Source organism: Hylobates moloch, unplaced genomic scaffold (genome assembly GCF_009828535.3).
Source record: "Hylobates moloch isolate HMO894 unplaced genomic scaffold, HMol_V3 SCAFFOLD_10, whole genome shotgun sequence".
NCBI lineage: Eukaryota > Metazoa > Chordata > Mammalia > Primates > Hylobatidae > Hylobates > Hylobates moloch.
The window spans coordinates 107,041,077-107,068,759 of NW_026652285.1; the positions used below are offsets into that span (position 1 = coordinate 107,041,077).

Consider the following 27,683-nt stretch of genomic DNA (forward strand, 5'->3'; position numbering starts at 1 on the left):
GTTTGCTTTTCCTCGTATTTACTTTGCAGCCCACATTGCTTTCTCGAGGTATATGATCTGATATTATAATTATGCATTCATTTGATTGTTTGTCTAGTTGTTTATTTTCTGTTTGCCCTCAATAGAACAGGTTTCTAGAGCACAAGGACCAGTCTTTCTCTTCCCTACTGCACCACAGGGCATAAAACAGTACCTGGCACATAGTAGGTGTTTATTAAACACAAGCCCTTTTTCTCTCGTACTTATGAGACCACAACAGTTGGAAGCCAAATACCTGTGTGCCGGTGCAGGGAATGCTGCCATAGAGCACCCACAGGGAGGCTGGGGGTGGGGCAGGAGCATCTGTAGACCCATAGGGAGCTCTGTGGACCCCATTTTCTCATCCTTAGCAAAAATGCCCTCAGAGGTCCAGCGGCCAACCTGTGCCCGGTCCCGGTGATATGGGTGGTTCCCTCCATGGCATTTTATTGCTTACTTTTATTTCTCGCACAGAGATCACTCTGTGAATTACTTTGTTTTTTAAAAAAAGATCGATTCAAATGTAATTTGTTCAATGTATTAAAATCACAATTTCAAAAGTCCAGTGCTTCTTGAGACTTTAAATTTGGCTGATAAACCTTGTTCTACCTGTTACAGGCAAATGTTAATAACTTCCTTTATGAGGCCTGTGAATAATTCTTGGTCCATCACTAACTTAGTTCATTTAATAGCTTTAAACATTTTAATTGCACTTCCAAAATTAATACGTTTAAATTTATGTTTTAGTACTTCAGCTTTCTACCTTTAGCAAAACCTTCTGAGTATAAACTAATTTTTCAAAATCTAATAATTCAAACATATGACTGTGGGGGGAGGTCTCTTAAATGTTCCAAAACTATACACGCACTATGGATTTCCACATAAAATCACTAACTCATTCAATTTCTCGATTTCACATTTTCAACTGGATTATCAGGGTGTCACTGACATAGGCCAAATTCTCCAATACTCAAAATATCAAATTGACATAGATTGCTTTACGCTAAAATATTCATACTATGAGGCTCAATTTCTCGATTCTGTCTAGACTTCAGAAGAAACACACACCTACTCAGGAGGCTGTCTCCATTCAGGGAGCCCAGGTGACTAAGGGCTAGGGAATCTGGGCAGCCTGCTGCGGGCTTTTAGCTACCAGCTGTGTGAGTCTTGCCCATGGCACTTTGGTGAGAACAGAAGGTGCCAGGAGGGAGGCCACATCTCTGGGTTCCATTTCCACACATCCCTGGGAGCCTGCCCTTCCCAGCCACGTTTTGCTCACGCTGGGTCTGGCACGGTCAACGTCGAGGTCTTATTTAAATGGCTTTGTGTTTTCAGGCCCGTATGATGCCAGGGACGTGGAGCTCGTCTGCCATGGATGAGCCTCACAGGGCTTTTTCCACTTGGGGTCATGAATCTAACCCTTTTGACACCTGCGCAGGGGCCATTGGTGGTGCAATTGGGGCCACCGCCTGCCACCTCTCCCTAATGGGACGGAACCCGAGGCCAGCGTTTGCTTCAGGATTTTGCTCTTCTCTAAGAGGTGCGGATAAGGCTTTGAAGCTGGGGCCAATCCACCAGTTCCCCTGTTCAGGGGGCAGGTGTCCAGTGGCCCCCCGTGAGCAATTTCATGCCGTCCATCCCCACCCCTGCCCCTGCCCCCACCTGAAGCTGCTGCCGTCCCATTCACGGTCCTGCGTCTTTGCAGCACTGGCTTGGACGGGAGCCTGATCCAGTGCCAGCGTGCCACCCCTTGGCAAGGCTCCTGGTCTGCTCACACCACTTTTCGCCAGCCAATGTCCTCTAGGGTTGGAACCAACTGCCTGCACGCTGGCCCAGGGAGGTTCCTAGTAATCGTCCTGCTTCCCTCTCGCTCCCCTGGGAACCACCTGAGACTGCAGTGGACATTCCTAAACTCCTGTGGACTCACAGCAGATTCTCTGCAAGAGATTTCCTCAAGGACTGGACTCCACAAGCCCTTCTGTCCTGCTGCGGGCCTCAGGCAGTGTTCCCGCCAAGCTTTCCCTAAAGACACAAACAGGCAGGACCTTCCCACAGCAGCCTCAGGGAGCCTTCTGCTGGGCAGAGCATCCCTGCCAGGGGAAGCCAGTGTCGTTAAGTGGGAAGGCTGTGGGGCCTGCAGAAGACAGCGGCCCTGAGGCTGTCTCCACTGCCAGTTGGTGCCACCAAGCCATCGGGAGGGAGTGGCCATCCCCAGTGGGGTTGGGAAATGGAGACAGAGGTTACAGTGGGCGGCCACAGCCCTCTGAAAACCACAGAGTTCCTTCAGTGGCAAAGACCAGAGCCCCAGGGCTGAGCCGAGCTGCCGTAGCCATGGGACCTGCTCTCCGGGCCCTCTCCTTCCTGTGGCCATGGCCTTGGCTGAGGACACCTGTCCAGGTGAGTCAGCCCTCCGGGGGGTAGGACCTTAGAGCGATCACACTCCGGGAAGCTGACAGCGGCCACCTGCTGATCACTCACAGCACACCAGGCCCGGTACTATGCCCTTCGTGAAGGTTCCTGCCTTATTTTCTCAACAGCTTGTTTTAAGCCTCATGCTTTAAAGAGGAGACAGAGGCTCAAAGAAACAGATGCAGCCTAACATAGGGGTTAGGAACAGGGCCCTGGGGCCAAACAGGCCAGGTCCCAAATTCAGAGCATGCAGCAGGGCCGTCTCCCCGGGGCCGAATCCTCCTCCGCAGAAGGGCCGTTGTGAGAGTCCCACCAGCTGTGTGAGGAGGCAGCGGGCATACAGGGCGCTGGCGGAGGGTGGGCCTGGTCAGAGTCTGTGCCACGATCAATGTCACTGGAAGACCACCCAGCTGGACGTGGCCAGCAAAGTCAAGCTCTGTGGGGAATTTGGCCTGGGATGTGCCCGGCACTGGGACAGGTAGTCCCCACCGTGTCCCTGATGTAGTCCAGTGAGACCGACGTGGCACCAAGGCTCCAGACCTTCCCTGGCCTCCTGGAGGCACTCAGGTGATTCCCAGCAGCTCCACCTGTGGCTCCACCTTCTGGGGGAGGGTCTGGCCCCCCTGCATCGTGGCTGTGCTGGAGTATGTTGCTCTGAACTCAGAACCAGGGATGGCTTCCAAAAACCCTAGCGGGCACCATGGCCTGAGCCTGCTCGTGGTGGACCAGGGGACCAGGGTAATGGTGGGTCCCGTGGAGAAAGGCCCCGAGTGGGGCTAGGAAGAGAACGCATGCCGCAGAGGCCCTTTCACTGGTTATGTTATGGGTGAGTTAACTTTTTCCCCCAAACATGTCTTATTTTCTAGATTATCCTACATTATTAAGTATTCTTTTTTAATGAGAAAAATTAAGCAAATAAAAAAAGTGGTCCACACTTGCTCTGACCAGTGAGCCAGGGGTGAGGACAGATTAAAAAAAAAATCCACCAAAAATGGCAGCTGCCCTGTCTCCGGTGAGAGCGCTGCTCCGTTCCACCGTCTCTTAGAGCGCCCTCAGCAGGGCGTATTGATTTCATAATCAACAAAATGAAAAATGTTTTTTCAAAGAAGTAAACAACCTTGGTTTGGCTCCAGCTGTGCCACACCTGGCTCTGTGTCCTTGGACCCCACCCTGCCCCTCTCCAGAAGACCTAGAAGGCCCCTTCCAGCCCAGTAATTCTACAACCACATTCCCAAGGTCTGGGAGGGAAAATGCTTTGTCAGCCCCAATTCCCCAAGTTTCTTAGAAATATTGATTGTCATCAGTTATTGAAAGTGCCCACTGTTTATTAAGCTCTTTCTAAATGCCATAAATTACACTAAGATATTTAAAATACACATTCTGTAATCCAACCCTGGCCACAACCTTGTTATTATCCCCACTTGGCAGCCCAGAGCACAAAGCTCAGAGGAGTTAAGTGACCTGCCACAGGACACACAGCACTGAGGACATGGGGCTCCCCTAGGTCGGGGTGGCCTCCAACGCCAGGGCTCTGCCCCCCATCACCTCTCTGCCTCACCAGTGCCCGAGGGGTGAGGACAGACCAAGGCCCCAGCAGAGCAGAAAACCTCACTTCCCAGCCACTGTTGGGCCAGGCACTGAGTGGGCACCTGTGTTTCTCTGCAGAGGTGAAGGTGGTGGGCCTGGAGGGCTCCGACAAGCTCACCATTCTCTGAGGCTGCCCGGGGCTGCCCTGGGCCCCAGGGCCAAAGGGAGAGGCAGGCGCTGATGGAAAGAGAGGTAGGTGCGGGCTGGGTGGGGAGGCCAGGCAGGGTCAGTGGAGGAGGGCATTGGCTCTTGCTCTTTTTGAAACTAGATGCTGAGTTGGGCAATGTTAGGTAACATGGGGTACTTTAAAATGGCACTGTACCTTAAGATGGGGCCGGTTCTGGGTTCTTCTCCCCTCCTTGACCAGGCACTGTCTGAACCCGCCAAAGGAGGGCCAATCAGAAAGAAGCATCTCCTGCCTTCCCTTGGGCCCGCCCCTAGTCCAATCCACGTAGGCCCAAGGGATATAAAACCCAGCACACCAGCAGCCCTCTCTCTCTTCTCTTCCTTCTCCTTGCGTGGTGCCGCTCAATACCTCCAATAAAGATCTCTTGACCGCGACTGGTGTAGTTTGGTCTCCGCCTGGCCCCTTTCATTGGTGCTGTGACTCAGATCGGGACTCCCCACCCCCCTCGGTGGGACCCCGATCCCTTTCGGCCTCAGTCCAGACCCCGACCGGTCTTCGCTCATTCTCCTGTTCGCCAAGCTGTTCGCCCAACACCGGCCTCGTCTCGGTGAGTCTTCCCCTCTGGGGTCTACCTCTCTAGGCAGGCAAGGATCCCCACGAAGCGCCTCGCCTCAAGCCCCTAAGGCCACTCACGGTAGACCCCAAATAGCAAACTGGCCCACATATCCCCTAGACAACCAAAGCAAATGGCCCACTTATGGGTCTCTCGATCCTAACATTCTCCAGGATCTCTGCAATTATTGCGAACGAACAGGAAAATGGGTAGAGATCCCATATATCCACGGCTTCTTTCTCCTACGGGATAGACTTAACCTTTGTCTCCCTTGCAAACCGCAGCAGCTCCTTGCCGCTCTTAAACCGCCAACCTCTCCCTCTGCCCCTGACTTCGACCCAGCTGATGAACCCCCACCATACCACCACCCTCCGCCACGCCCTCTGGCCGCCACCCAACTGGAAGTCGCCCAGCCTCCCACTGCCCCCACCATGCCCTCAACCACCTATCCCGTCAGCCCCGGCCTTCAGCACCCCCACCACTCGCTCAAAGTCACAACCCCCACCCTTGCCCCCCTTAGAGAGGTGGCAGGAGCTGAAGGTATTGTCTGAGTCCACGTCCCCTTTTCTATGGATGACTTATCACAAATAGAAACATGCCTAGGCTCCTACACTTCCAATTCTGCTTTATATATCAAAGAATTCCAATACCTCATCCAAGCTTATAGCCTTACCTTCCATGACATCTATATGATTCTCTCCAACACCCTCCTCCCCGAGGAGCGTAGGCGAGTCTAGGAACAAGCTTGAACTTATGCAGATGAGGTTCATCAAACAACCCCAGCCCTACCGCTAGGAGCGCAGGCAGTACCTGAGCATGAGCCCAATTGGGATTATAACACCCAAAATGGAGTATCAGCCCGAGACCATTTCGCTACTTGCATCATAGCCGGTCTACGGAGGGCAGCTCAAAAGGCAGTTAACTTTGAAAAACTTCATGAAGTCATACAGGATAAAAATGAAAACCCGTCCGCTTTTCTAGACCGCCTTACACAGGCACTCCAACAATACACCAACATAGATCCCGAAACCCCAGACGGTAGGCAACTCCTCATGTCCCATTTTTTTGCTCAGAGTTTTCCTGATATCAAAGGTAAACTAAGAAACTGGACAAAGGCCCCCTCACCCCTCAAACCGAGATCTTAGCGACGGCATTTAAGGTGTATCACAATTGAGATGAGAAGGCAAACAGGCAAAAGTACCAGTTATTGGCACAAGCCCTTCAAGCCTCCCCTCGATCACACGGCCATAAGTTGTCGTCTGCCCATCCATCCCAACGTCAGCCCCCAGGGCCCTGTTTCAAATGCAGAAAGGAAGGGCACTGGGTCCGAGAGTGCCCAAATCCCAGGCACCCCAACCGGCCATGTCCTAAATGCCACCAATCTGGCCATTGGGGCGTAGACTGCCCCAGCTCCCGAAGGGGGGCCGGGCCGGCCAACATCCCAACCCCCGATCTTCTAGGATTGGCCATTCAAGACTGACAGGGCCTTGGGACTTCCTTCCCGACACAAATCATCACCACACAGGAGCCCAGGGTCTCTTTAACAGTGGATGGACGTCCCATCACCTTTCTCCTAGACACCGGAGCTACTTTCTCAGTTTTAAGGAGAATTTTGGGGTGCCACTTCCCTCTTTGGATCTCCCATAGTCGGGGTTGGAGGCCAAACCATACATCCAAGAGCCACTCCTCCCCTCTCCTGCACTTTCTCCGGCCACATCTTTTCCCATCGATTCCTAGTCATGCCACAATGCCAACTCCCTTTGTTAAGAAGAGACATTCTCTCTAAATTTAAAACCTCCATCACCTTCAACCCAATCACCCTCCTGCAATCCACCTCACTCATTGCCTTGGTGGTGAGTTCCATAGATCAAACTCCTGCTCCTACTCTGCCTTCGCTCCCAGCCAGCATCAACCCCATAGTGTGGGACACCACCACCCCCTCATTAGCACTCTGTCCTCCTGTACAAATATTCCTTAAAAACCCACACCACTTCCCCAGCCAACCCCAATATCCTCTCCCCGTCTCCAGCCTGAAAAGATTGCAACCAATCATTTTAGACCTCTTAAGAAAAGGGTTCCTCAGGCCAACCCATTCTCCATTTAACACCCCATTCTAGCAGTAAAAAAACCCAATGGTATGTTCTGCCTCATCCAAGACCTCAGCTCTTATCGTCTATTCCTCTTAGTGCCACACATTTCTCAGTCATACATCTTAAAGATGCCTTTTTCACCATTCCCCTCTCCCCTCAGTCACAAGACCTGTTCGCCTTCACTTGGACTGACCCAGACACTAAACAGTCACAACAGCTCACGTGGACAGTGCTTCCCCAAGGGTTCAGAGATAGCCCCCATATCTTTGGTCAAACTCTTGCCTCAGACCTACAAAAATTACACTTTCCCCAGTCCACCCTCCTACAATACGTTAATGACCTCCCCCTATGCAATCCCTCTCTAACTGTCTCACAAACTGACACCACCTCTCTTCTCAACTTCCTTGCTGACTGAGGCTACCGAGTATCCCCCCAAAAGGTCCAGCTCTCCCTCACTCAAGTCACCTATCTAGGAGTCCTCCTTGCCCATGACTCAAAGGCCATCACCCTAGACTGAAAGTGCTTCATTAGAAGTCTTCCCATCCCAAAAACCAAACAAGAGATACTCTCCTTCTTAGGACTAGCAGGCTACTTTAGAACTTGGATCCCCAACTACTCTTTATTAGCAAAGCCCCTATATGATCTCTCCCGAGGTACCCCATCCGAGCCTGTAGAGGCCACAGTCAAGCAGCCCTTCCTGTCACTCCAACAGGCACTACTCAAAGCCCCAGCCCTACATCTTCCAGACTTACAACAACCCTTACATGAGCACAATGGCTTGGCTCTTGGAGTCCTAGGTCAGATGCACGGACCCACCTTTGCAGCAGTTGCATGCCTATCCAAACAATTCTGAGAGCGAACTCGGCCTGCAGGGAACTGAGTTTTCTCCTTTCCCTCCTCACTCATCTGGCCTGGGTTTCCTTCCTTCTCTCGCTCAAAAAATCCTGGTACCAGGTAACCCACGGCCCTCGGCCTTACAGAGGCCCATCAGTTCCTTCATTTCAGTGACGACTGGCTCCAAGGTTCTGACTCGCAACACGGCCATCGGCTAATAGGGGACGCCCTGTTCAGCCAGCCGCCGTATACATATACCCCTTCCTCTCTCACCATGGGAGGCTCTGCATCCCTGCCAGCCGACTAGACCCCACCGTGCGAGGGTGGGCCCCCTGCCTTCGGGCCCTGGCTGCAGCCTACCTACTACTTCAAGAGTCAAAGAAATTAACATTTAGGGCAGCTGTTGTCATTACCTCCCCCCATCAACTCAAGGAACTCCTGACCCACAAAAGTCTACAAACCCTTCCCCCTTGCCGCGTACTGTCTCTCCTAGTTTCCTTCCTGCACGATTCCGCTGTAACTTTCCAAACATGTGCACCCCTCAATCCTGCCACCCTCCTGCCTGTCTCTCCTTAAACACGAACCCACAAACCCCTCTAAAGCCAGGCACGCCCGTACCCCACAACCTTCTCAAAGTTCACATTTCTAAAACGCCCTCCCTTCCTACTATTCCTAAGGCATAAGCTGCCGCCCTCATGCCTGCTCCGAGCCCACTCTTCTGGCTCTCCGCCTCTTACATCTTCTTCTACGGACCCTCCTCCACCAACAGGCCCCCTTCACAACCCTACTACCTGTTCAAAGAAACCTACAACGCTAACCGGAGGTCACACACCAATGTCATCAGTTACACCCGAAGCTCCATCGACACATCCTCAGTAAACCTTCCCCTCCCTAAACTCACCATAGTAAATAGCAGTTAGGACCCTTATTTCCACATGTTCCACTTTGCCATTTGCTTTCCACACCAACAATCCCGCAGCGCCTGTAAAACTGAATGGCCCCCAAACTATGGGTGTCCCTGGACCAGCTGTGTTATGAATTAAAACACCAAAAAAAAAAACCAGACAGACAGACCCCATTCATATATTATGTCACTAAAACAATACCTCATCTCGAGCGATTCACAACACCGACCCAGCCAACGCAATCTGGGGCCAGGCAGCCACAGGGAGAATATACCCAAGCAATGCCTGGTCTTATCCAGCACAAACTATAACCATCACCCGTACCCTAAAAACTGACTCCCAACAGGTTCTAGCCGAAATTAACACAACACCTCTCAGGTCCCTACTTCCGGTTGTTTCTTATGCGCAAACATCAACAAACCCCCTCTTGCTGCGGTTCTCCATAAACACGAGCAACTCCTCCCCCCGAACACCGGCTTTGTAATCTCCCATGTCCCCCTCCTTGCCAACCTCAGCGTCCCTATTCCTACCTGTTACAACACCAGCTACCACCCCCCATCGCCCCACAATGTAACATGCAAACAAACTATCAGCCCCCTCAACTTTCCCTCAACTCACATTGCTCTCCTCCTCTGAAGGCCTTCAAGCCTATCAGTTTAATCACCATAAACCCAGCTCTCCTGAGGACCGTCGGAAAAAAAAAGCAATCTTCCTACCTATCATGCTTGGAATCTAACAACCTCTCTCACAGGTATACAGCATATCCCAATTTTCAGATGGCCATTGAGGAAACGACTCAGTCTCTAGCCGCCCTCCAACGACAAATCACATCTCTAGCTGGTGTCACCTTTCAAAACCGCTGCGCCATCCACCTACTCACAGCCGAAAAAGGCGGTACTTGCATCTTCTTACAGGAGAACTGCTGTTATTACATTAATGAGTCCCAAGTAATTGAAACTAGCATTAAAAACCTACATCAGATAAAACGTAAACTAATGAATGCTAGCACTACTCCCTCTCTTTGGGAAACCCACAAAACCCCCTCTTAGCCCCCTAATGGGTATCCTCGCCTTCTGCGCACTACTCCCCTGCCTCATTCCATATCTAACCAAACATTTAACCAGCTTCTCCTCAGAAACTCACCAGCGAGGACGGGACAGATTCCACAGACGGGCTCACAACCTGCTAACCCAAGCCAGTCATGACAACCGCCAACCGATTCCACAAATTTCTCAACGATTTCCGTGCCGACAGCTGGCTCATCGCCCACCCATCTCTGCCCCTCAACTGGCTCACGGCACTGGAGGATCCATACCTACAAGGAACATTACCCCATGCACAACCCTGACGGTTCTCCCTGTGCCCCCTCCCCACAGCACCCCCACTCAGCAGGAAGCAGCCAGATGAACCACGACGCCCATTTTCCCCCATTTAAGAAAACAAAAAGGGAGGAAGGTTAGGTAACATGGGGTACCTTAAAGTGGCGCCGTACCTTAAGATGGGGCCGGTTCTGGGTTCTTCTCCCCTCCTTGACCAGGCACTGTCTGAACACACCAAGGGAGGGCCAGTCAGAAAGAAGCATCTCCCGCCTTCCCTTGGGCCTGCCTGTAGCCCAATCCACGTAGGCCCAAGGGATATAAAACCCAGCACACCAGCAGCCCTCTCTCTCTTCTCTTCCTTCTCCTTGCGTGGTGCCGCTCGATACCTCCAATAAAGATCTCTTGACCGCGACCGGTGTAGTTTGGTCTCCGCCGGCCCCTTTCAGGCAACACCCCCACCTTGGTTCCTAGGTCAGGGGCCTGGGTCGGGCCCCTGCTAGAGCCAGGAACAGAGCTGACTGCAGGGGCCCAGTGGGCGTTCTGCAAATGCCTGAGTGGGGTGCTTATCTTTTAATGACCTAATGAGTGCCCGGTGGGTGTTTTGGCAGAAAACTTGGTTTTAGTCCTGAACTACCATCTGCTGTGTGGCCCCCTGCAGGACTCTAATTCCCAGTCCCTATTCTCACCTGGGCTGTGGAGCTAAAAGTCTCCTAGGGACCAGCTTCAGAGGAGGAACCTGCAGCTGAGGGAAGTGAGGAAAGGTTCTCAGGTTCTCATTCCTGGAAGGGGAAGAGCCAGGACTCCACCTACGGTCTCTGGGAAGGGCTCTGAATTTCCAGGTCCTGGCCCCTGAGTGGACAAGAGAGCCACGTGAGGCCTGGGTCCTGGGTCTAGAACCTTCTGGTGCAGGACAGGCAAGCTCAGGTGGGGCCGTGGTCACATCGCAGCACAAATAGGATCCTGGTCATGACAGGAAGAGTCACAGCCGCCAGCTCCAGGGTGGGTCCTTCGGGTCCTGGGCAGGGAGCTCTGTTTAAGGTGGCGTCTTTGGAATTTGCAGGAGAACGCGGCCCCGTGGAGCCCCTGGGAAGGTAGTATCACCTGCGCCCAAGGGTACGGAAGAGACGAGAGTGAGGAGGGGCTGCGAGGCCCTTCCAGACCCAGCTGCAGAGGAGCATGGACGGGGCCTCTGGGGCTGTCACACTGTCCTCGCCAGAGCCAACGCCTGTCCAGGAAGGGCTCCCTGGGCTCAGTCCAGGGCAGAGGTCTCAGTGTGGGGCAGGGGTCTCAGTCGCTGGAAGGGGTCTCAGTCTGGGGGAGGGGTCTCAATCACGAGGAGGGTCTAAGTGTGGGGGAGGGGTTCTCACGGGGAGGGGTCTGAGTGTGGGGGAGAGGTCTCATCCGGGGGAGGGGTCTGAGTGTGGGGGTGTTCCTAGTGCCAGAGTATCCACCTGTGGGTGGGCCTGAGACCAAGCCTTCCCCTTCTAAGGTCAGCGTCAGCTGGAGTGGGTGGGACAGGGTTGTCTGCTCAACTCTGCCAGCCCCTCTCATCCCATCTCACCTGTCATCTCACCAGGCAGGAGGCCCTGTCCTGCCACCTCGTGTCACGTGCCCCCTGCAGGTGTTGTTATTTTGGGGCACTGTTTCAAAACCTAGGTTAGCCAGAGTGGGCAGGGAATATTAATGATAAGCGCTGATCACAGAATGTGTAAACATACAATAGATACATTCAACATAGAAATCCATACATCCGACGCACATATAAATACTATGTGTTTATCTGTTATATGTGTATAACGGATTTTCTGGTGCACGTGTTTACAGACTATTTAGAAAAACCAGAGCAACGTGCTGCAGGGAAAGCCCCACATTCACCCCTCTGTTCACCCCCCAGCTGCTCGGAGCGTCCTGGGTGTGCTGTGAGAGGAATATTTTCTCTCACTCACCTGAGAGAGAGTATGAGGCTCCGTCATACTCTGCATCTAAATGTAAATAAATGCCTATCTCCCCAGATGCCACCTCACCCCACCCTTCGTGCTGCATCTATAAACACAGGCCACTCTGGAGGCACAGGGGCGCCCTGAAGCACCAGGCTCCCTCCAGCTTTGACATGTGGCAGGAGGAAGGGGCCAATGAATGCAGGCACAGTGACTCTGCTGCCTCCAGGGACAAGAAGGGCCACAGCCACGCCAGATGGCCATGGGCACTGGCAGCTTTTCTGGAGGGCAGTGGCCACCTTCATGCCAGGAAAGTGAGGCAAGCGCCACCATCTTCTGCTCTGTGCTGGGGACAAGTTATCTGACTTCCAACTCTTTGTGTGTTTGCCTGTCCCCCTCTCCAGGAGACCCTTGGAAATCTGATCAGTGTAACACAGGTGGGTGGCAGGCCCCGGATCCTCCAGCCCCACCTGTGCTATGGAGTCCAGTCCCACCCGCTCCGACTTGCACTCACCAGGAGCCGGGCAGCATTGGGTTGCTGTGCAGTCCCAGCCCCAGGCCTCTGCCTTTTCTTCCCTCTCTGCACTGGCCAGATCCACAGGACGGAGGTGCCTGGTCGCCTGGCAGATGCCCCCAGGAAGAAGCAGGGCAGGGCTTTCATAGTCGTGTGCCCCAAAGAAAATTGGAGTGTACACCAAAGGCCGGGTTCCCGGGAGGTGAAGATGGGGGAAGCAATAGGAGATGGGAGGGTCAGCAGGCTGGGCGTGGCCATCACAGCTGCGTGGATCTGGGGGCCGTGTCCCTGTCCAGGCCTGGGAGTCCTGCTCCATCTGCACAGAAGCCTGTGGCCCTGCTCCTCCCAGGCCTCCCTCCTACTGCCCCTGCCCTGCCCAGGGCCCCCGTCCTGCAGCCATTCCCCGGGTTCCCTTCCCAGGCCCATGCACCTGCAAGGACCTGCTAGACCGGGGGCACTTCCTGAGCGGCTGGCACACCATCTACCTGCCCGACTGCCGGCCCCTGACTGTGCTCTGTGACATGGACACGGACGGAGGGGGCTGGACCATGAGTGTGGGGCTGGGCAGAGGCGGTCAGCCTGGGAGTCCCAGAGGCCAGGCTGCACACCTGGCGGGAGAACACACTCTGGAATTCTCTATTCCCCTGGTCGGGGACAGTCAGAGATGATGGGGGAGGTGACCCGTGGGTAAAAGTCCAAGCCATGGGGTAGGTTGGGAGGGGCCGGGTGATCTCCTGCTGTGTGGCTTGGGGCTTGTTGCCTCCCCTCTCTGAGACCCCATTTCCTCCTTCATCCCGTGGGGTCTGCGAGGAGACCAGGTGGGCGTGCTGGTGACCCCAGCCCGTGATGCTCTGCCAACTACAAACGCTGCTCCTCTGGAGGGCGGGTCCCCCGTGCTGTGGGACGTCGGCCTGGCCCCCCGGCTCCTGTCCCCTGGCTCCTGTCCCCTGGCTCCTGTCCCCCGGCTCCTGTCCCCCGGCTTCTGTCCCCTGGCTCCTGTCCCCTGGCTCCTGTCCCCTGGCTCCTCCACAGGTTGGACGGCACTGTGGACTTCTACCGGGACTGGGCCGCGTACAAGCAGGGCTTTGGCAGTCAGCTGGGGGAGTTGTGGCTGAGAAACGACAACATCCACTCCCTGACCGCCCGGGGTAGGGCCGCTGCCGGGGCTCAGGGGTTGGGGGGCCCTGAATGGGGGTGCCCCTGCCCCTTGGGCCTGGGCCACCTGGAACATAAGCGCCTCTCGGCCCACAGGGGACTGGGCCCTGAGCACACTCAGGGTGGCACTGGGACCTCCGAGGGCTGCGTCCCCTGCCGCTGGCCCTGGCAGCATCCGGACAGGAGAGGGTTAGAGCTCTCGGCTGAAGGCCTCTTCAGGTCTTGGCCCCACTGGCATCTTCGACCCTGAGCATGCAGAGAAAGAGAGAAACCCTCAGGGCTTGGCACAACCCTTAGCCCTAACTTCACTTCCCACTGTCTCCCCTTCCTAAAGCTGCTGTCTCCGGGGCGGAGGGAGATTCCTCTCTGGGTCCCTCCTCTCATTCCTCCGGCCAGGCCACAGCCCTCAGCAGGGGTGAGGACAGCATCTTCATCCTCCAGTCACCAGCTCCAGCATATCAGCTGGTCCCTGATCCTGGGGGAACTGGAAAATGGTCCCTTCCTCCCCGGGAGCCCATTCCAAGCTCCTGAGCCACCTCCTCGTGTTTGCTGGGTCCTTTCCACATAAAGGAAGGACTGCAGTACTTTCCCACAGTGAGGATCGGTGACCTCACAGCCCATTCCAGGGAAATGCACGGTTTCTTGATGAAGTGAAGTAATACTGGTAGGAGGGGGGAAACTCTAGGTTCAGCAGATGCACCTGAGGGAGTAGGGCCTCCCAATCCCTCCTACCACAAAGGACTTTCTGCATGAACTTGAGGAAACTTTCCCGTGAATCACAAGTTCAGACATCCCCTGAGAACACTCAAATTCCCACCTCTGGTGCCTGGAGGCAGAAGGGCTCTTGGGCTGGGACCTTGAAATCTTTCTCCCACAGGAACCAGTGAGCTCCGTGTAGACTGGTGGATTTTCAGGGCAATCGCCAATTTGCTAAGTACAGATCATTCAAGGTGGCCAGTGAGGCGGAGAAATACAAGCTGGTCCTGGGGGACTTTGTGGAGGGCAGCGCGGGTGAGTGTCTCTACGGGCCGAGTGGCCTGGGCCTCCGAAGGGGGTTGGGGAAGGAGAGAGAGCGTGCTCAGCATCTGGCTATGCCTCTGCTGTGTGACATTGGGGGTTGACTTAACCTGTCCAACCCACAAACCCACAATGGGTTCATCCATCAATTCACCCAGTTTATTGTCCTTGTGAAAATTATGATCCACATGTCATAAAAAGTACAATACATAGTGGCTATGATTATTTGCTACCATTATTGATGAAAAATGGGAAAGATGATAAGTCTATTTCTACAGAGACTGAATCCCTACGCTCTGTCGGAAGTCACTCATCCCCTCTGCTGCCCCACCCGGAGCCAGGTGCTCTCCAAGTGTAGGAATGCCTGTTAGCTGGCTGAGCAGGCCAGGCAAGGAGATGCCAAGGCTGCCGTCCCAGCAGAGTGCATGTTCACTAGGAGGTGCCCCTTGGAGTCATGCAGTGCACAACGTGGGCTCCTGGCCATGGCAGCTCTGCACTGGACCTAGGATCCAGGCTCCCCGGAACTTCATGGTGAATGCCCTATTTTTCCGTCTGAGCAGGTGATCCTCTGACATACCACAAAAACTACTCCTTCTCCAGCAAAGACCAAGACAACGACCGAGATGCTAAAAACTGTGCTGTGCACTATCAGGGAGCCTGGTGGTATGGCAGCTGTCACCTGTCAAACCTGAATGGTGGCTACCTTGGGTGGGGGGGGCCCATGACAGCTTTGCAAATGGCATCAACTGGAAGTCGGGGAAAGGGAACAACTACAGCTACAAGGTGTCGGAGATGAAGGTGTGGCGCACCTAGCCCAGAGCTGAGGTCAGAGGGTCTCTCCACCCACCCTGGCTGGAGGAGCGCATCCCTCAGCCCTCACCAAGAGGGCAATGTGGGGATCGTGGCCCCCATCCTCACAGGAAGAGGGAGTTCCCACCAGTCCCTTGTAGGCATGGCCTGCAGAGCTTTGCGCCCAGTGCCAGCGTCCAGGCCCCTGCCTCCCGTCTGCAAGGCTAGGCGAAGCCCCAGTGTGCCTCCCTCACCGCAGCCATCAGTGCTTGCTTGCCTCACAGGCGATCGTGGGATGCCATGGCCATTTGCCCTGCCCTGACCACTGGCCACGCCACTGTGCTGCTCATCCATCCTTGCTTCCCTGTGACTTGGCCCTATGGGTGGATCAGTTGCCCTAGGGCTGAGGGAGTTCCCTGCTAGCTAAGACAAAGCTTGGCCACTGTGCCTGTTTGTGAATAAAGTTTTATTGGCACAGCCATGCCCATGGCTTCCATATTGTCTCTGGTTGGTTTCTATCATCCCTGGAAGTTTCCAAGTGCCAGGCAGAATAGAGTAGTTGGGATGGAGACCATATGACTCGCAACTCCTAAATTGTGCATTAATCACTCCTTTGCAGAGAGTGTTTGCTGACCTCTGCACTCAGAGCCACCTGACCCTGGCCGCCTGGCCCCCGCTCTGCCCACTTGGCCCCTGCTCTGCCCACTCGGCCCCTGTGCCGGGGCTTCCTGCCACCTGCCTCCTAGGGTCCCCCAGGACTCACGCATGAGAGCCTCACACATTGTACCAAAGGTGATTGTGTGCACGTGAATCCCTCATCAAGAATGAAGCAAAGATTTGAAGGAGGTGAGTGGGTGAGACGGATCTGAGCCCGTGGGAGAGGGAAAGGTCCTCCTCCCTCAAGCGCTTCCTCTTGGAATTAGCCAGAAGGCCGAGCCCACAAAACCGTGGGTTGCATAAGGCCTGACAACACCTGTTTTCCTTCTGGTCAGCCAAGCAGGCCCTCTCCTGGGACCAGCTGCCCTGAGCCCAGATCCCGCAGAGGGTGGAGCGTTCTCCCCAGCCTCGGTCTCTCTCTCCTGGAGAGGGCTCAGACCCCTGCAGGCTCCCTTCCCCACCTCTGGAAATCAGGGCCCTCTCTAGGCCTCTGGCTTTGCTTTTGCTTCTGTTAGTCTCTCCGAGGCTTCCTTCTGCCTTTTCTCTGCTCGACTCAACTCTCCAGGTGGAAATGCTGGCAGGCCCAGTGCGGCTGCTTCACAGATGACTCTTCTCAATCTGTGACCTGCAGGGACCCATAAGCCTCTAGCAGAGGACTCCGAGGGGCTGAGGCTCACAGTAGAGGGTGTGGGGAGCGTGGAGGAGCCTAGGCTCCTGCTCTCAGTGCTCCTGGTGCAGGTGAGGGCTACGTGGTCACAGAACAGGCCCCTCAGGTGGGCTCTGCACCGTTCCCGAGCGCCCGCTGTCCGCATAAGGGGGACAGACAGCTGCAGGAGGTGAGGGCCCACAAATTCCTGTTGTTAGGGGGCTTCACATGGGGTGGGTTTGCCCCAGGCCTGGGAGGATGAATCGGATCTGACTCTGGTGGTCCTTCTGTCCACTCGGACTCCCCTGTGGACAGCCCCTGGGCTAGGCAGGGTTCCTCTGCCCAAGGGGCAGCCTGACCTGAAGGAGTTAGTGTGGAGGTGGCTGGTAGCACCTGGCAAACCCCCTCCGTGGGACACTGGATGCCGGTTTCCCCGAGTTCTGCTGGCTGCAGCTTCGTGTGGGAGACAGCAGCCCCCAGCGCATTGCCCCCCGAGGCAGCAGGTCTCGCAGCCCCACGGTTCTGACTCCGCTGCCTGGAGCCTGGCCTACTAGGCCCTAGTGTGGGTGCAGGGGTCCGTGGGCTCACTGGGAGGGCCAAGTGTAGACCTGGGAATGGCAAGGGCCAGGGGTTGCCCAGAAGTTCCCAGCCCCAGCCTTCACACCCAGGGTGACGCCTGCCACTCCCTGCACTTTCACCACCTGGCCTCTGAGTTCAGCTGCGCCCCTCGAGGGGCCAAGCCCACGTTACCTCAGTGGAGGGAGGCCATGCCTGAGTGGCAGCAATGAGTGCCCTTGGGGGGTGCCTTGGGTGCCTCCTGTACTGAGCCCCAAGCAGCCACGGTGAGCAAGGGAGATCCTGCCCTGAGCACAGAGTCTGGCCCTGCGGGGGGACAGCCAGCCCACCGCCGACCGCACAGGCGCCCCACTGTGATGAAGGAAAGGGGACTCAGAGAGCGCAGTATGAGCCCCCAGACTCTGAGTCATCACAGATGCTCCCGGGGGGGTAGATGATGCTGAGCCCCAGAGGAGGGAGAGGTATCAGGGCGAAGGTGGGGTGGGAGGGAGGTGGGAGGGAAGCTGGCAGAAGGCAACTTGTGTGCTCAGAGCCTCCTCCCTTAAGCGGGTCAGAATCCTCACTGCACAGGTCTTCCCCAACACCAGCACTGGGCTTGGCGGTGCCCTCTCTCCATTCCCCACCCAGAGGAGCTGCCCTCTGACCCCGGAGTCAGGCGACTTCGTTGCCAGCATGACCGACATGGTACAGCTCCTCGGGTTTTGGTTTCCTTGCCCAAAGTGTCTTTTGTTTTCTAATATGCCTTGTACTTATTTATTTGTTTATTTGAGCGCTACAAAAGCCGCTGAGTGGGCAAGCCTGGGTTTTATTACTGTTACCACTCTTCTCTAATTTACTCAGCGTGTGATCCGAATCAGGCAGGGCAATATTCCAGGGTCGGCGCTGAGGACTGGTGGAATGGGTTGTCTCTGCCATGGATTCCCGCAGATTGGTCACTGAGTGTGGTTTTCGGGGCCTGTGGTTTCTGGGATCTCTGACCACATCCTGGTCTGGGGGCCACTGTCCAGGCCGTCCCTGTGTCCTCCTTCTTGACAGTTTGATGGGGGGCACATGCCTGGCATCTCGAGGGTCCCACCTGCCAGGTCACATCGTCATCCTGACCAAGAAAAGGGCAGGAAGTAGAGAGGAGCGGGGCTGGGCTGTGCCGCTGCTGCGTGCTCACCCCGCTGTGACCGCACACTGAGCCCACACCCAGTCCTCTGTTCTTCGTCCCTCTCTGGCTCCGGGGCCCCAGACCCTTCAGGACCAGGGAGCTGTGCAGTGTGGGCACTGGGCTCCCTGCCCGGCCCCTGCCGAGCTCCTCTGGGACCTGGTGCTGAGAGGGAGGATGTGGGTCTGTGGGGAGGTGGACTGGGATGGGCAGGAGTCCTAGCTGCCCCTCACCCGAGAGGAAAGGCCTCTGAGAGCCATCGGAAAGCGTGTGCTCTGGGTCCCGCAGGATTTTCTTTTCTAAGAGCCTACAGGGGTGTACTTGACATTGAATAAGCTACATGGCTTTGAAGTGCACAACTTAAGTAGTTTGACAAAGGACGCACCCGTGAAACCAGCACCACAGTTGAGACAAGGAACAGATCTGTCACCCCCAGAAGCTTCCTTGTTGCAATCCCACCCACCCCCACCCAGCTCCACTCGTCGTGTCCCCAGGCAACGTCTGTGCTTATCTCTGTCACGATAGCTTGTTTTCCTAAGATTTTTTACGAGTGAAATCACATCCTATCCACTCTCTGCTGCCTGTCTTGCTCCCCTCGGCAGACCTATTTGAAGGGTCATGATGTTGTACTGTGCACAGCAGTTTGTTTCCTTTCACTGCAGTCATGCTCCGTGTGTGGATGCACCACAGCTGTGTATCCATTCGGCAGAGTCATACTCCGTGTGTGGATGGACCACAGCTGTGTATCCATTCAGCGGAGTCACACCCCGTGTGTGGATGGACAACAGCTGTGTATCCATTCAGCACTCATACTCCGTGTGTGGATGGACCACAGCTGTGTATCCATTCAGGTGTTGATGGACATTTAGGTTGCTTCCAGGTGGGGCCATGACAAACCAGGCTGCTATGAACCTCTGTGCACAGGACTTTGTGTAGATATATGGTTTCATTTCTCCCGGGTTAATATCTAGGCTTGGAAATGGCTGGATCGTACGATAGGTGTATTAGTCCGTTCTCACACTGCTCATAAAGATTGGGTAATTTATAAAGGAAAGAGGTTTAATGAACTCACAGTTCCATATGGCTGGGGAGGCCTCACAATCACGGCAGAAGGCAAAGGAGGAACAAAGTCACATCTTGCCTGGCAGCAGGCAAGAGAGAGCGTGGTGCCGGGGAACTCCCCTTTATAAAACCTTCAGATCTCGTGAGACTTGTTCACCATCATGAGAACAGAACGAGAAAGACCTGCCCTCATGATTCAATTACCTCCCACTGGGTCCCTCCCATGACACATGGGAATTAAGGGAGCTACAGTGTGAGATTTGGGTGGGGACACAGCCAAACCATATCAGTAGGTATGTTTTTAACTTTTTGCAAAATTGCAAAGCAGTTTTCCAAAAAGCCTGCACCGCTTAGTCCGGCAGTGCAAGAGAAGCGGGTCCTCCGTGTCCTTGTCAGTACTGGTACCGTTAGTCCTTTTAGGTTGAGCCATTTTCACAGGGTGTGGTGACCTCTCATCATGTTTTGTTTCCACTTTCTTTATGACTAATGATGTCGAGCATCTTTTCATGGGCTTATTTGCTATATCCACACATCTTCTTCAGTGAAGCATCCTTTCACATCATGGGTCCGTTTTTTTTTTAATTGGAGGGTTAGTTTTGTTTTTACTGAGTTTGAAGAGTTCTCTGCGTTCCAAGTACTACCCCTTTATCAAATGTATGTGATGCATGAGAGCCTATTGCTGCTGTAAGATAATTACCACAAACTTAGAGGCTTACAATCACACAAAATTATTATTTTACAGTTGTGGAAGTCAGAAGCCTAAAATCAAGTTGTTGATAGGGCTGGGTTCCTTCTGGAGGCTTCTGGGGAGAATCTGCTTCATTGTCTTTTCCAGCTTTTAGAGGCTGCTGCATGACAACTCATGGCCCCTCCCTTCATCTGCAAAGAGTGTGGCTCCAACCTTGGCTTCTGTCCTCATTGCCTCCTTTTCCTCCCTGACCCTAACTCTACTGCTCCCCACTTAGAAGGACCCTTGGGATTACATCAGGCCCACTCAGAGAAGCCAGGATCATCTCCCTGTGTCATGACCCTTCATCTCATCTGCATTTTGCCATGTATGGTTGATGGCCTTGGGGGCCATTCTTCAGCCTACAACATATGATTTGCAAATATATTCTCTGAGTCTGTGGCTAGGAAGACTCGATGATGTTAAGCTGCCTATTCTCCTGAAATTGATCTGCAGATGCAATGCAGTCTAAATGAAAAGAGTTTGAGACCAGCCTGGCCAACATGGTGAAACCCCATCTCTACTTAAAATACAAAAAATTAGCCGAGTGTGGTGGCACACACCCGTAATGCCAGCTACTTGGGAAGCTGAGGCATGAGCATCACTTGAACCCAGGAGGTGGAGGTTGCAGTAAACCAAGACTGGGCCACAGCACTCCAGCCTGGGTGACAAAGCAAGATCCTATATATAAAAAAAAATGTTCTGCCATTTGAAAGGCTGTGTTAAGGGAATAAAAAGAAAGCCACAGTTCAAATGAAAATCTCAGCAGCCCTGTTTTTGTACAAATTGAAGAATCAGCTTCAATTTAAAATATTTTGAATCAGCTTCTACTTAAAATATTTTGTATTTTAAGTAGAGATGGGGTTTCACCATGTCGGCCAGGCTGGTCTCAAACTCTTGGCCTCAAGTGATCTGCCCACCTCAGCCTCCCAAAGTCCTGGGAGTACAGTCAGGAGCCACTGTGCCCAGCCCAAACAACAGAATATTTTAATTTTGATACAATCCATTAATCAATATTTTGCTTTTGGAGATTATGCTTTTAGTATCCTATCCAAGAAATCAATGCCTAATTCCAATGTTTTCTTCTGGAAGTTTTATACTTTTCTATTTCCCACTGAGAGCTATGATCTATTTCAAATTCATTTTTCTATATAGTGTGAGGTAGGGATCAATGTTCTTTTTGTTACATATTCAATTAGTCCAGCAACACTTAATGAAAAGTCTAGCTTTTCTCCACTACATTTCCTTTGTGCTTTTATCAAATATCAATTTCCACATCCATGTAGGTCTATTTCTAAAACCTCTATTCTGTTTCATTGTTCTATTTGTCTGCTTTTACATCCAAACAACCATTTTCTTGATAGTGATGCTTTATAATAATTCTTGAAATTAGGTAATATTGACCTCCCCAATTTTTTTTAAAGATGTTTTGGTATTCTACATCCTGTATTTTTCCATACAAATTTTAGAATCAACTTCAATTTGCATTTAAAAAGCTGCTGGGATTTTTGTTTGGCCTGTGTTGCATCTGCAGATCAATTTGGGGAGAATAGGCAGCTTAACATTATTGAATCTTCCAATCCATGAACTAGGTATAATCTCTCATTTACTTAGATCTTTAATTTTTTCCAACAATATCTTGTAGTTTTCTGAATAGGTCTTAAACATATTTGATTGGATTTACCCATAATTATTTTATATTTTCAATGCTATGGTAAATGGTGTTTTAATTTCTGATTATTCATTGGTGATTTGAAAAAAATGGATTTTATATATTGAAGTAATATACTACCACCTTGCTAAACTTACTTTGTAGTTCTAGTAGATTTTTCACAGATTTGATCAGATTTTCTACAGAATCATGTCATGTGTTAAATAAAAAAAGACAGTTTACTTCTTCCTTTCCTAATATGCATGACTTCTTTTTCTTGCCAGTGACACTGACTAGGACCTCTAGTACCTTGCTGAGTAGAAATGGTGGGAGTGGACGCCTTCTCTTGCTCTTGGTTGTTCTAATTGCATTCATTCAGTCTTGTACCATTCAACATGATGTGAACTGTGGTGTTTTTTGTGGATGCCCTTGAGCAAGCTTCCTTCCGTGGTAGACAGGCCCCAGGGCGTTCCCCAGGATCCTTGCACCTCACTGCTTACAGCCATGTCTGGTCCCCACTGGTCCCCACCCCCCTTGAGTGTAGAATCTATGATTTGCTTCTAACCAAGAGTACGGCAAAGAGGAATTTGTGTATGTGATTATGTGCATGTGATTATTGCATAAAATGGTAGCTCCCATCTTGCTGGTCTTGCTGCAGTCTCTCACTCCCTTGTTGGTTTTGAGGAAGGAAGTGGCCCTTTGGGGAACCCCATGGGACAGGAATTGTGGGTAGTCTTTAGGAATAAAGGGCATCTTCCAACCAAAAACCAGCAAGAAAATGTATCCCTCAATTCCTATTAATACAATGACAAGGGTTTGCAGTCTGCCCCTAAACTGAACGAGCTTAAAAACAGACCACTCACCAGTTGAACCACAGATGAGACTATAGCCCTGTCTGATACCTCAATTGTTGCTTTTGAGACCTTAGCAAAGGACCCCAATAAACTGTGCATGGACTCCTGACCCACAAAACTATGAGATAATAAGCAGGTGTTATTTTAAGCTGCTAAGATGTGGTAATTTGTTACACAATGATAGAAAATGAATACTTTCTATTCTTCATTTTTGGAGAGCCTTTTTCATCTGGAATGGATGAAAATGTTCAAATCTTTTTCTGTTTCTTTTGAGATGATCATATATCATTTTTAACTTGGTGAGATAGAGAATTACATTTATTTTTAAGAGGTAAACAAATATTGTATTCCTGGGCTAAACCTCACTTGCTCATGATACATTATTTTCATAGACAGGTTCAGTTTGCTAAAATTTTGCTTAAAATTGTGGTATCTATGTTCATGAGGGCTATCAGTCTATAGTTATTTTTTTCTTGCAATGATTTTTATCTACTTTTGCTATTGGGGGAATGCTGGCCTCATAGAATGAGTGATGAAGTAGTTGTAACTTTCTGATTTTCAGAAAGGATGTGGGAAGAATTGCTATTATTTCTTCCTTAAATGTTTGGTAGATTTCATCAGTGACACTGTCTGGGCCTGGAGATTTTTTTGCTGGGCTTTCTATTCTGTAGACTCTCTATTTCTTCGTGGGCTCTCTTGTCTGTTCCATTGGTCTATATGTCTACCTTCACATCAGTACCACATTATCCCGATACACTTCTTTATAATAAAAATAAAGGCTTAACTACAATTTCAATTTATTTTATATGTATAGTTTTGTTTTGTTTTGTTTTGAGATGGAGTTTCGCTTTTGTCACCCAGGCTGGAGTGCAATGGCACGATCTTGGCTCACTGCAACCTCCGCCTCCTGGGTTCAAGCAATTCTCCTGCCTCAGCCTCCCGAGAAGCTGAGATTACAGGTGCCCACCACCACACCAGCTAATTTTTGTATTTTGAGTAGAGACGGGGGTTTTGCCATGTTGGCCAGGCTGGTCTCGAACTCCTGACTTCAAGTGATCTACCTGCCTCGACCTCCCAAAGTGCTGGGATTACAGGCGTGAGCTACCATGCCAGTTGTTCCACTTATGTATTTCTTGAGTGACTTTGGTTGTTCAAAGAAATTGTCCATTTCATTTCTGCTGTTGAATATATTGGTGCTAAAGTGTTTTAATATCCCCTTATATTCCTCATAATATCTGTAGAATATGTAGTGAGGTCATTGATCTCTTCCTTATGGTGATATTTTGCATTCTCTCTCTTTTTTCTCTTTTCTTCAGTCTGACTAGAGGTTTATAAATTTTATTTACTTTCTCAAAGAATCAGCTTCAGGTTGTATTGATTTTCTGCACTTGTTCATTATTATTCATTCTCTTCTTTCTACTTTGGAAGTAATTTACTCTTGTTTTTCTAGTTTCTTGAGACAGAAGCAGAGGCTGTTGACCTGAGACCTTTCTTCCTTTTTAGTGAGCATTTTGCACTGTAATTTGCCTCCCAAGGAGTGCTTTAGGAACACCACGTAAACTGTATTTTACTGCTTTTTGTTTTTATTCAATTCAAAATTCTTTCTAATTTCTCCTTTGGCCTCTTCTATTTCCTAAATCTTATTTAGAAGAATGTTATTTAGTATCCAAATATTTGGGAGGGTTTTCTAGACACCTTTCTTTTCTTGATTTCTAATTAATTCCATTGTTATCTGAGAACATACTTTGTATGACTTGAATCTGTAGAAAGTTGTTATTTTAGTGGCCGCGTTAGAAATTGTAATATATCTCTTTCCATAATCACAGTTTACCTTCCAGCAACATGAAGCCACTGCTGTCTGCTACAAGAGTCTCACGGCCGCGTTCTCCATTTCTCTCCTCCTGGCCTTTGTGAGACGGTGGTCATGTTAGAGACCTCACAGATGGGCTCCATGCCTGCCTGCCCTGTCTCCTGTGCACAGATCACCTGTCCTAGAACAGCGGGCACACTGAGGGTGGAGACCTGGGCTGAGGCACAGAGGTAGCTTGTGTAGGAGGGAAACTTCTGGAAGGGGGATGTGATGGTTAATACTGAGTGTAAACCTGATTGGATTGAAGGATGCAAAGTATTGATCCTGGGTGTTTCTGAGAGGATGCTGCCAAGGAGATGAACATTTGAGTCAGTGGGCTGGGGAAGGCAGACCCGCCCTTAGTCTGGTGGGCGCCATCTCATCAGCTGCCAGTGAATAAAAAGCAGGCAGAAAAACGTGAAAACGCGAGACGGGCCTAGCCTCCCAGCCTACATCTTTCTCCCGTGCTGGATCCTTCCTGCCCTCGAACATCAGACTCCGAGTTCTTCAGTTTTGAGACTCAGATTGGCTCTCCTTGCTCCTCAGCTTGCAGACAGCCTATTGTGATCCTGTAAGTTAATAGTTAATAAACTCCCCTTTATATATGTCTATCCTATTAGTTCTGTCCCTCTAAGAGAACCCTGATTAATACATGGGGGTAGAAAAGGCCCTGGGGTGGGACCCGAGGAGCTAGGGCCGGATGCCTGCTCAGCCATGAACTGGCCATGTGCCTTGTGGGACCTTCTGCCCTTCTCTGGGCCTCAGCCTCCTCGCCCATAACAAGTGGTGTGACCCCTGGAAGCACCCCCACCGACATTTACACTGGTGCCTGTGAGGGCTTTGGGTTTTTTTGTGTTATCATTTGTGGGCAATTTTGAGTTCACTAAAGACTTTTCAGGTCTTCCTTGCTTTTCTAAAAAGAATTCAAATTTAGTTATTTCCATTTATTAAAAATCTTACTTTAGGGCTGGGCGTGGTGGCTCACACCTGTAATCCCAACACTTAGGGAGGCCGAGGTGGGTGGATCACCTGAGGTCTGGAGTTCGAGACCAGCCTGACCAACATGGAGATACCCCGTCTCTACTAAAAAATACAAAAAGTAGCCGGGCATGGTGGTGCCTGCCTGTAATCCCAGCTACTCGGGAGGCTGAGGCAGGAGAATCGCTTGAACCCAGGAGGCAGAGGTTGTGGTGAGCCGAGATCGCGCCATTACACTCCAGCCTGGGCAACAAGAGCAAAACTCCGTCTCAAAAAAAAATTGTCCTTTAAAAGCTGCATTCTGCCTTCATTTTTAAAGTGTGACTTATAAACCTTATTATTCTATCTTTTAATAACCACCTATAAGGAACCTGTGAATAATTCTTGGTCCATTCCTTAACTTAGCTAACTAAACACCTTCAAACATTGTGACTGCATTTATACATTTAATATAACCACATTCATCCTTTAGTACCTCGTCTAACTTTAAAAAATCCTTCCGAATATGAACTGCTAGAAATGTAATCATTTAAATTCACCAGGTGATAAACTCAGAGTTCCAATGAACTGATTCAATAGTTTATATGAATTTAGTAAGGTTTCCACATAAATGCACTCCGCCAAATCAATTACTCAATTGGCCATTTTCTGTTGAAGTTATCCTGCACCCACTCCAATAGGCCAAATTCTCTTGATTATTACAAGTACTTTAAATAGCATATTTTTTAGATTTCTGAATACTAAAATATTAATATAATGTCTTTGAGCTTTTAAAGACTTCTAGACTTAATTTTAAGTCACCCAGGTTTGAAAGATGCTTCTATTAAGAAGGACAAATAGCCTGCAGTAAAGGGACCTGCCTAAGGACTCGGAATTTTGACTGCTGGGGTTTCACTGGGCAGCTCTGGGGACCTGGCTCCTCTGCAGGTGACTTCAGGACTTTGAGGAAGATGCCCCCAAGCCATCTTTCTAGGTTCCACATCTGCACCTCCATGCAGCCTGTGTCTTCCCCAGGTTCATCCCTGGACCGCATCTGCATCCGGCATAGCCTGAAGTCTTGAGAGGTCTGCCCCTAAACAACATGGAACCTGAGGGGGGTCTTAAGTAGTCATGGTCTCAGGACCACACATCTCCGTGGGCATTGAAGGACTATCCCATGGGATTTTGTTTGTTGAGTGGCTTTGCTGGGCTGCGGTCACAGTTTTAAATCCTTCTTCTGACCTTGCCAAGGAAGAAGGCACCCCAGCATCCTGATGGCGGCAGGGTGCGGTGGTGGTAGTGGGAGGTGCAGTGCTGGTTCTGTCTCTGGGGGCTTTAGGTATATGGCTTCTGGGGCCCCACCTGCTACCGTCTCTGTCTCTAACCTGGCTCAGTTCCAGGTGAGAGTGCACCTTCCGGCCAGCTCTTCTCCAAAAGGCAAAGACAACCACTGATGTCCACAGCCATCCTACAGGTGGGAAGCCTGGCCTCAGGGTTTGGGGGTGCCCTGGGCCCTAGGAGTGAAATTCGCCTACTCTCATCCTCCCTACAGGCTAAGCCCCTGCATTCACACTCGAGGTCTCCCCCTCAGGTGTGCCCCTGGGTCATAGTCCCCCAGGCTCCCCACTCTCCTCTCCTTTCCCGCCTGTTTGTGTGCCACTGTGCTCTACATACTACCCCAGGAAATGGTGGACACACACGCATTTCCTCTCGTTTGCGCCCTGGCAGCCTGCCTGGACCTCATAGTGGCAGTTTCCAAGCCTCTCGAGGAGTGTCCCAAGTCTGCTCATGATGTGGTGAGGGTTACTGTGTAAGGCCCACACCAGTGGCCCATGACCAGCTCTGGCCATGAGGACTTTAGGTATTTGGATAAGGGAGCGAGACCTCTTTGAAGCAGAACATCTTTAGCAAACCCTTCCTTGTTCCCCGTCCTCAGCTCATGGCGTCATCTGCTCACCGCTGAACAAAGGTGGGAGGATGGGCCTGGGCTTTTTGCCCAAGGCCACAAGCCAGTCAGCCTGTTCCCTGGAAGGAGACCGTCCCCCCGCAGGGATGACAGTCGCCATGAGATCCCCAAGGGGCGGGGGGTAGGGAGAAGCCCTGGAGATGATCTCTCACCTCCTGCTGGCGTCACCAAGCCTGTGGAGAGGAAGCGGCTGTCACTCGGAAGATGAGAAATTAGAGTCTGAGGGAGGCTGGCTTCTGTAGCCCTATAAGAGGGCAGGGACCTTTTGAAGCAA

At 51.6% G+C, this 27,683-nt stretch overlaps 1 pseudogene; it reads left to right on the plus strand.

Annotated features, from left to right (window-relative positions):
- Window positions 1-2,245: 2,245 nt before the first annotated feature.
- Window positions 2,246-15,338, plus strand: LOC116475481 (ficolin-2-like; annotated as a pseudogene).
- The last annotated feature ends 12,345 nt before the right edge of the window (window positions 15,339-27,683 follow it).